Source organism: Mixophyes fleayi, chromosome 4 (genome assembly GCF_038048845.1).
Source record: "Mixophyes fleayi isolate aMixFle1 chromosome 4, aMixFle1.hap1, whole genome shotgun sequence".
Classification (NCBI taxonomy): Eukaryota; Metazoa; Chordata; class Amphibia; order Anura; family Limnodynastidae; genus Mixophyes; species Mixophyes fleayi.
Genome location: NC_134405.1, coordinates 261321225 through 261331793, shown reverse-complemented (window position 1 = coordinate 261331793; position 10569 = coordinate 261321225).

The window sequence follows — 10569 nt, the reverse complement described above, 5'->3', positions numbered from 1 at the left end:
GCTTGCTAAGTCCTAGAGGCTTCCTCTTGCACAGTCTTTGAACCATCTGTAAAAAAGTTTCGATCTGTCCCGTGAAGACTTGGGCTGGAGAGAGATTCGTCCCATTGTCATCCATGAATAATCCACTCCAGTAGGTGCACTGGCTGGTATAATGTTAGGGCTCACGACCACCAAAATGAGCTTTTAGAATGGATAGTGTTGAGGTCTTCAAATTTATCAGCCGCCCTTCTGGTAGAGCTTTATGTGCTCACAGGTACTTGGATGCTCCCAAGTCTTAAGCTCAGTGTAGTAAAAGCTCATATATGATGGCAGTACCGCAGATGGAACTGGAGGAGCTAACCCAGACCGGAGGCAGGCTGACGTCTGGGGTCCGTAGCAGATAGGCAAATGGGTATCCAAGCAGAGGTCAAGGTCACAAGTGAAACAGCGGAGTCCAATATTCAAGCAAAAGGTCAGGGCAACAGGCAAACAGGCAAAGTCCAAGGTACAAGCAAGGGTCACAACAGAAGGTCAGCCAAAGTCAGGAGACAAACAGCAGGTCAGCACAGAGCAAACTGTGAACTCTATAATCATCAGGGAGACTAAGCCCTCCCTGCCTTAAATACAGAAAGCAGCCAATCACAGACCTGCCCTACAAGTATCCCCAGAAACTGCCTAATTAATAGATAACTAGATAAAATAGCCTGCAGGCTATTTAATTTTTTGTCTAAAAACACAACCATGAATAAATAATGGTACCAAAACATCCTCCAAGAGCAACTTCTCCCAACCATCCAAGAAAAATTTGGTGATGAACAATGCCTTTTCCAGCATGATGGAGCACTTTGCCAGAAGGTAAAAGTGATAACAAAGTGGCTCGGGGATCAAAAGATCGAATTTTTGGGTCAATGGCCAGGAAACTCCCCAGACCTTAATCCCAATGAAAACTTGTGGTCAATCCTCAAGAGGCAGGTGTACAAACAAAAAACCACAAATTCTGACAAACTCCAAGCATTGATTAGGCAAGAATGGGCGTCCATCAGTCAGTATGTGGCCAAGAAGTTGATCGACAGCATGCCAGGGCGAGTTGCAGAGGTCTTCAAAAAGAAGGGTCAACACTGCAAATATTGAGTCTTTGTATAAACTTAATGTAATTGTCAATAAAAAACCTTTGACAATTATGAAATGCTTGTAATTTTGCTTCAGTATACCATAGCAACATCTGACAAAAAGCTCTAAAAACACTGAAGCAGCAAACTTTGTGAAAACCAATATTTGTGCCATTCTCAAAACTTTTGGCCACAACTGTACTGCTATCTACCACTCCTATCGAAATGCTCTGGACACTGCTAAACAAGCATACTTCCAATCTCTCATCTATGCTCAGGCTTCTAGGTACAAACGCCTTTTTTACACATTTGAATCTCTTCTCAATCCTCTCACCCCACACCCTCTGACTACCATCAGTGCCCAGGATCTTGCTTCCTATTTCAAGGACAAGATTGATAAGATCAGACTTGAAATGGTATCAATTCCTTCCCAGCATCCTCTGACATCTTCTCTTCATTTGATCCCACAAATGAAGATGAAGTTTCTACTCTCTTCATATCTTCCTACTCTACCTCTTGTCCTCTTTATCCAATACCCTCACATATTGGTAGGTCCTTGTCACGTGTGCTCATTCCACTTCTATCTAAAATCTGTAATCTATCTTTTGCTACTGGTATCTTTTCATCACTATTCAAGCGTGCAGTGATTACGCCTATTCTAAAAAAAACAAAATTCTGACCCAAATTACCGCCCCATCTCTCAGCTCCCATGCCCCTCCAAACTTCTTGAGAGAACTGCCTACACTTGCCACACAAGTTTCCTTTCTGCAAACAACCTATTGGATCCTCTTCAATCAGGCTTTCACCCTCAACATTCCACAGAGACTGCGCTGACCAAGGTTGTCAATGATCTGATCACAGCTAATACAAAAGGTGATTATTTCCTTCTAATTCTCTTGGATCTTTCTGCTGCATTCGACACTGTTGACCACTCTTTCCTCATACAGATGCTACTATCCCTAGGTCTTCAAGACACTGTACTATCCTGGTTCTCATCCTACCTATCTAATCGCTATTTCAGTGTTAATTTCTCTGGAACAACCTCCACTCCGCTTCCTTTATCAGTTGGCGTACCACAAGTCTCAGTCCTAGGTCCTTTGCTATTCTCTGTCTACACCACTTCTCTTGGAACACTAATAAGCTGCTTTGGATTTCAGTATTATCTCTATGCGGATGATACACAAATGTCACAAATGAATAGGAGCCCAACGGCAGGGAGAAAGGCTGGCCAACAGGAGATTAGATGGTAAGAATAGTCAAACGTAGCCGAGTTTGGTACACAGTGAGGTGAGGAGGTCCAAAGGTTCAGAAAGAGATGGAGTGGAGGGCAAGCCAAGCTCGGTACACGAGGAGTTAATGCTTGGAACCAGGAAGAGCAGCAGCAGCAGGAGCTTGATCACAGGCAAGGAGCACAATAATCAGGCACTGGAGATAGGAACTGGCCAGGCTTTTATAGGAAGTCAAGGGGTGGAGCTAAGGCATGCTGGAACATCAGGAGATCACAGAAACTGATCTGGAACACAGAATAAAGGCAAGAAACTGTCCAGCAGCCAAAATAGCTGGCAGGCTCCCACGAATTTTCTTCCGGACCATATTCCGTCCATTTCACCAAGTACTGTAACCTATTTCTGTGTATTCTGGAGTCCAGGATCTCTTCAACAATAAATTCTTCTTCGCTTTCCACCATGACTGGTGGTGGCAGGGCCGAAATACCGCCAGGGAAGGTGTTAACTTGAAATGGTTTGAGCAGAGAAACATGTGATGTATTTTCATAGAGGCGGAAAGTTCTAAGCAGAAGGCAACTTATCCAATCTGGGATAGGTTTTTAAATGGCCTAATAAACTTTTGACCCAATTTTGGTGAGGGTATCCGCTGTTTAAGGTTTTTAGTGGAAAGTCAGACTTTGTCTCCAAGAAGAAAATTGGGTCCATCTCTGCGGTGTCTGTTGTCAGCTTGTCTGTAATGTTCCTGGATTTTCTCTCAAATTAACAATAAGCCTCTTTTGAACTTCTTGTAAACTTGTGATTCTATCAGTCACTGTTGGAATTGATGTGGAAACCGGGAGACTTGGAATAAACGTTGGATGGAGTCCAAAGTTAGCAAAGAAAGGTGTCTGGGAAATTGAACTGTGTTCAGAGTTATTATAAGAGAATTCAGTAGTGGGTAGAAAATCCATCCAATCATCTTGAAGGTAAGTGATAAAACATCTTAAATATTGTTCAAATGTCTGATTAGTCCTTTCAGTCTGTACATTAGACTGTGGGTGAAAATCCAAGGACAGATTCATTTTTATTCCCAAGGCAGTGCAAAAACTCTTCCAGAGCTTAGAAGTGAACTGCACATCTCGATCTGAGACTATGTCATCAGGGATGTCATGAATCTTGAATATTTCCTGAATTAAAAGCTCTGCAGTCTGTTCAGCAGTGGGTACTCCTTTAACAGGGATAAAATTAGCCATTTTTAGTTAGACGGTCCACAACCACAAGAATTGTTGTCATCTCTTTCGAAGGAGGTAGATCAACTATGAAATCCATAGAGATAGAGCTCCGGGGATGAGATGGAATAGGAGGAGGTTGTAGCAAACCTAGTGGTGAGGTGAGAGGAGTCTTGTTTCGGCCACATGTCAGACATGATGAAACATATTTTTTAACATCGTTTTTACACTTTAGCCACCAGAAGGAACGTGCCAACAATTCTTGATTCCTGTATACTCCTAAATGTCCGGCAGGTTTGGAATCATGTACTAATTTCATACTTTCGTACTGACTTGGGTACATAAAGGCGATGAAGCTGAGTCCAGTAGCCATTATGAAAAGTTAACTTAACATCTGAAGAAGGACTTCTGAGGAAAGAATCATCGTCATAACGTTTCTTCAAGAGAGCAAATTGTTCTGCAAGAGGCTCAGAGAACATTCTTGAGAGTGCATCTGCTTTGACATTTCTGGATCCCGGTCGTTAAGAAATTATAAAGTTAAAGCGAGAGAAGAATAAAGACCATCTGGCCTGTCTAGGAGACAATTGTTTTGCAGAGCGTAAAAATTCTGTGATCAGTACTGTCTCGGGGTGGATAGAACCCTCAAGAAGGTGTCTTACTTCTGAAAAAGCACATTTAATGGCCAGTAATTCCTTGTTCCCAATATCATAGTTTTTCTCAGCTGATGTCATCTGGTGAGAAAAATAAGAACAAAGAGGTAACAACATCTTCTCATCGACATGTTGAGAAAGAATTGCTCCCACTGCAGAATCAGATGCACCAACTTCGACAATAAAGGGTAATTCAGGATTTGAATCTATTAGGATTGGTGTTGATGTGAAAAGAGTCTTAAGTTGGGTAAAGGCTTCTTTAGCTTTAGGTGACCATTCAAAAGGAATGTCCTTCTTTGTAAGTTGCGTAATAGGAGAAACAAATCCAGAAAAGTTCCTTATGAATTTCCGGTAGTAATTGGCAAAACCAATAAACTGTTGTACTTTCTTTTCGCTCATAGGTACAGTCCAGTTAATGACTGCATCTTACTGGCATCCATGCTCAGAACATCAGGGTAAATTATGTATCCTAAGAATTGAATCTTGGCTTGTTCAAATTCACACTTTTGCAATTTGATATACAATTGGTTCCTCCAAAGTCTTCAGAGTACAGTACAGACACGTTTGCCATGTTCCTCCAGATTATCGGAGAATATAAGAATGTCATCCAGATAGGCAACAACAAATTGATCTAATAAGTCTCTTAAGATATCATTGATGAAGTGCTGAAAACTGGCAGGGGCATTATATAGGCCAAATGGCGTGACCAAAGACTCAAAATGTCCATATCTTGTCCAGAAGGCGGTTTTCCACTCATCCCCGGGTCGAATACGAACAAGATTGTATGCCCCGCGCAAATCAAGCTTTGTAAAGATCTTTGCCTTCTGTAGCCTCTCCAACAATTCTGGAATTAAGGGGAGTAGATAACGATTCTTGACTGTAATCTTATTAAGTTCCCTATAATCAATACAGGAGCGTAAGGTAGATCTTTCTTTTAAAAAAAAAATAAGGCGGCACCAGCAGGAGAAGTAGAATAGCGAATGAAGTCTTTGTTTCAGTTTTCATCCAGAAATTCCCAAAAGAATTTTAACTCCGGTTCGGATAGAGAATAAAGTCGCCCAAAAGGTATAGGTAATCCTGGTAACAGCTCAATGGGACAGTCATAAGGGCGATGAGGAGGTAATATATCTGCATTCTTTTTATCACAGACATCTGAAAATTCACTATATTGCGGAGGCAATTACAAATCTTTAGAAGGAACAGATACCTCAGTTCTAGATAGGCAGTTTAGTTTGCAGTGCTCAGAAGGAAAGGATAAAGTGCGAGTAACCCAGATGACAGAAGGATTATGGGTAGACTGCCAGGGGATTCCCAGTATTATGTGAAATTTAGGTGAAGCAATCAAATGAAAGCTTATAGCCTCCTGATGCCCTGGTTCGATAGTCATTTGTAGCTGGGTTGTTTTGTGAGTTACTGGCACCGAAGACAAACGGGATCCATCTACAGTCTCCAAATTTACAGGTGCTTGTTTACTCTCTGATTCAATACAGTTTTCCTGTGCAAAGGTGATATCCATGAAATTGCCACCAGCACCCGAGTCAAGCATAGCCAGACTGCAAATTACAAGAGACCCAGATGAAAGCATTATTGGGAGAACAAAATGTGATTGTTGCGGCAGAGGATCTCCTTTTTCATAAGCCAAGGAATTTAGTGATTGCGAGATGGAAAAGGACTGACTAGACTCCTTGGAGTCCATTTGCTTAAAGTCAATCATAGGGATGGTCTGGTGAATCTTATTTGGGCAAGCGACGGCATAATGTCCTTGATCACCACAATATAAACAAAGATTCTCATCCCGTTGTCTGTTTCTCATCAACACTGAGTGATTTCCTAATTACATCAATTTGCATTGGTTTGGGTGAGACGTTAGGATTGTCTAATGGTGAAGCTTTGAACAATGTTGGTCTATTGGACTGATGCAAATAACTGCCCACACCAAATGCTCTTAACCTTTAATTTTTCCTCTGACTTAGTCTTTGATCAATCCGAATGCACAGTTGGATAAAATTATCCAGATCATCAGGGTGTCTACTCTGGCCAGTTCATCCTTTACTTGCTCAGAAAGGCCGCAATGGAACTGGCTTTTCTTTGCAGAATCATTTAATGGGGTGTCTGCAACAAAGCATCGGAATTCGGCGGTATACTCAGCCACCGAGTGTCTTCCTTGTCGCAGTCTATGGAGTTTAGCTTCAGCAGTGGCACATCGATTAGGATCATCAAAGACCTGCCCCATAGCAGACGTAAAAGATTCCAGATCTGTCAGAATAGCACTTTTTTTGCTCAATATAAGGAGAGATCCAGGCTAGGGCTTCCCCTATCAGGAGATTAATTATGAAGAAGATCTTCATCTCATCACTATTGAACTGTGTAGGTTGCATCCGAAAATAAATGCTGCACTGGTTTAAGAAGCCTCTATATAAGTGACGATCGCCACTGAATTTTGTAGGCAATGGTGTATGCGAAATCTGTGCAGCAGTGGCATCATCATTTTTTAATTCTTTCAGCAATTTAGCTATTTGTTCCTGCTGAGCTTTAGCAATGTTTTCTAGTTCTCTGATCTTGTTCTGAGAAACGCAGGCAAACTCTTGCAACTCCTTTAATTCGTTTTTCAGAGTATTTAGCGCAGCTACTCCCGCGGAATCCATTTTTGGGCCTGATTATTCTGTTGCGGTCCGGAGACTGGATAGGAGCCCAGAGGCAGGGAGAAGGCTGGCCAACAGGAGATTAGATGGTAAGAATGGTCAAATGTAGCCGGGTTTGGTACACAGTGAGGCGAGGAGGTCTAAAGGTTCAGAAAGAGGAGAAACAGGCGGAGTGGAGGGCAAGCCGAGGTCGGTACATGCGTAGTTAATGCTTGGAACCAGGTAGAGCAACAAGAGCAGGAGCTTGACCACAGGCAAGGAGCACAATAATAAGGCACTGGAGACAGGAACTGGCCACATAACTCACACAAGACACTGCAAAAACTTTAATTCCCGCATTGACTATTGTAATTCCCTCCTTATTAGTCTTGCTAAAATCAGGCTCGAGCCCCTACAATCTATTTTGCACAAAGCGGCTAGATTGATTTTGCTTGCAAATTGTTTTTGATCTGCTGAATTACTCAGTCTCAGGGCTAGATTTACTATCAGGCGTGTTTGTAAACCCACCGACTTTCGGCGGGTTTGGCGGCGGTTTAGCCATCGCCGGATTTACTAAGGCTAAAATGATGTTTTCAAGCCCGCCTCTGTATAAAGCGCCATGACGGTTTCAACAATATTCAACATACAAACAGCCGGATTTACTATTAGGGGGTTTATAAAGCCGCCGGAAAACCGCCATTCAAAAGACCAAAATGAAAGCGCTGCTTGTGAGCGGCGTGATGGTTCAAACAGTGTGCTGTTTGAGGTATTTTGCCAATCAGACCATAAGAGAAAGGCCTATTTCATGTCCAATGACCCATTAGGACTGTGTATAGAAAATGGGCAAAGTGTCATGAAATTTCAGGCTACTGTTATGTTTTTTTTGCATTATTTTTTCACCCAGTATGATTGCATAGTAAAATCTCATTTCACCTTTCCTTTTCTAGTTGTTTTTTACTTTCCAAAAATCCACTAGAATACTGTTGCCTCAAAGAAATTAGGATGGGCAATGTTGCATTACATAGTTAACTCTTATTTTAATGCTAATGCAATCCACATGTGAAAAATGGTTTTTCTGCCTGAAGCAATCACAGACAATCACCGTCTATTGCCCAGCAGTTAATCATGATGCTTACAAAAAGGGCCCCTCATTATTTGGCAGGTGTGGGTTTGTTGGAGAATGGCTTTTGCAGGTAATGTGGTGCATTCTTGCCAGTGTATGTTTGCAGCTTTTTATCTGATGGAGGCAGAAAGGCGCCAGGAGGAGGAGGATGAACAGCAGTTAGCATCTGTTCCGCGGAGCCAGCAAAGACCCCGCACTCCACGTGCATTTCCAGTGCGTTTGAATCTGGAGTCTTTGGCTGATGTGGAGGTAGTACAAATGTTTCGGCTCAATCGTACTAACCTCATGGCACTGTATGAGCAAGTGAAGGATGATTTGGAGCCTACAACCAGCCGCTCTAATGCAGTGTCAGGACTACACAAACTACTGTGTGCAGTTCACTTTTTGGCAACAGGTTCCTTTCAATCTGTGTCCTCCAGAGTGATTGGCATAACGCAGCCAACATTTTCCAGGCATTTTGGACAGGTCTTAGGTGCCCTTAAAAGAGTGTGCCCTACATATATCAGCTTCCCCAGCCAGGAGTCACAGTGGCATGAGCTCAAGGGAGCTTTCTATAGGGTCGCAGGTATCCCTAATGTAATGGGTGCAATAGATTGCACTCATATTGCCCTGAGACCAGCTCACCACAGGGCAGAGGTTTTTGTTAATTGCCATCATTACCACTCCCTGAATGTGCAGGTTGTGTGCGATGTTAACCAGCGTATAATGAGTGTTGTTGCAGGCTATCCTGGGTCATGTCATGATGCCTTTATCCTGAGACAGTCTACCCTTTATGCCAAATTTGAAAGTGGTGAAATGCCGGAGGGATGGCTTTTGGGTATGTACTTACCATGTTTTATATATCCCTTATCCTTGCTCAAATGGCCTCACATATGCTAACTGCTGTACAACATGCTCAAATTAAATGGTAGCTAACATTTTACTTTTATTGCAGGAGATTCAGGATATGGGTGTCGCTCCTGGCTCATGACTCCTCTGCTGCATCCTCAGACTCCTGCACAGCACCAATACAATGAGGCACACATAACCACTAGAGGTGTCATAGAACGTACGTTTGGACTCTTGAAAACCAGGTTCAGGTGCCTTGATAAATCTGGTGGGGTGCTTATGTATGCACCTGAAAAGGTATCTGAGATTGTCCTGTCTGCTGCATAACCTGGCTTTACATCAACTTACCCCACCGATTATTGCAGTAGACAGTGAAGAAGAAGGGGTACGTGTCACATCTGGTGATGTGCAGAGCACAGAGGGCGGAAGGGAGATTAGAGACCGTCTCATTACAAACTACTTTACGTGTAAGTACATAGTATGATAAACATTTATTGCTCTAAAATGTGTTTTATGTGAGTGCAATGTTTGTTTTTTATTTAAAATGTTTTGTAAATTGGAACCTTTAAAAAGAGGATAGTGTGTTCTCCTCATGTGGTAAATATGAACATCCCTGGAATGTGACAGTCAGAGGTCAATGTTTAAGTGAAATTAGTGCATAGTTTTTAAAACATCAGTATACTCTTGTTTAATGTGCAGAAAAGAAAGACTGACACCATAGAAATGTAACTGCATTTATTGCAGAACACAATAAATAATAACGTATAATGCTTATAGAAACTTTTGAAAACATTAAGCAATAATAAACATTGTACTTGCAGGCATATCGCTATGCTTGGTGCCACTCTCTCCCCTCCCTCGCCCACCCCTGGTGCGAGCACCTTCTCCTTGGAGGAGTACTCTGTAGAGATGTGGTAGGCGTACTAGCGGCACTGGTGGTGGCTGAAGACATAGGTGCCGGTAAACGGGCTACAATTTTAGAATGTAGTTGCCCTGCCAGCCGGGTGACATTGGCATTCCCCCTCACGTACTGTGGAATGTAAGGCCTCCACAGCCCCAGTCATTTGTGCCAGCTGCACATTGGTTTGTTCCAAAGCATTTGCCAGACGGTTGATTCCAGCAGGGATTTGACTATTTGAGCGATGTATCCGCCTCAAATGGGCCGCAATTTGTGACATGTGTCTCGTTTGGCTGTCCATAAACTGAGACTGTTGTGCCTGGAAATTTGCAATGGATTGGGCCATTTCTCGCCCTGTATCCATCCGAGGAGCTGCAGCTTGTTGCTCGGATGACTGTTCCGTAGGGGCAGTTGCTTGTTCCTGGCGCATAGACACAGGGACATCTACCATCTCTAAAGTGATGACTGTGTCTTCCTGTGTGTTGTCAGGAGGTGACATCTGCGCAGACTGGCGCTGGCCTTGCAGAGATGATGAGGTTCCTGTGGTGAAATAACCAAGGTAAGTATATAGGAACTAACATGTTTGTCAATTGAATCCTGGACACTGTACCAAAAACAAAAACCTTTAACAACTAAAGAATGGTTAACAATGTCTACCTTCCAGATTAGTTGTCCTCTTGCGACCTGCTGAAGGATGCTCCTCATATGTTTTAGGAGTAAAATCTCATTTTGCCTATGCGTTACAGTGAAGGGATCTAAATGTAAATAATTTAAAATGCAAACATTGAGGGTGCTTGTAGCAAAATGCTGCAAGGCCGTGCTTTGGGGTAAGCGAATACTATTTTACTTCTCCCTTTGTGTAGTACATGATGGGGAACATAGACTAAACTGCATGTGTGAAAATGTGGAGATGTTGCCTATAGCAAA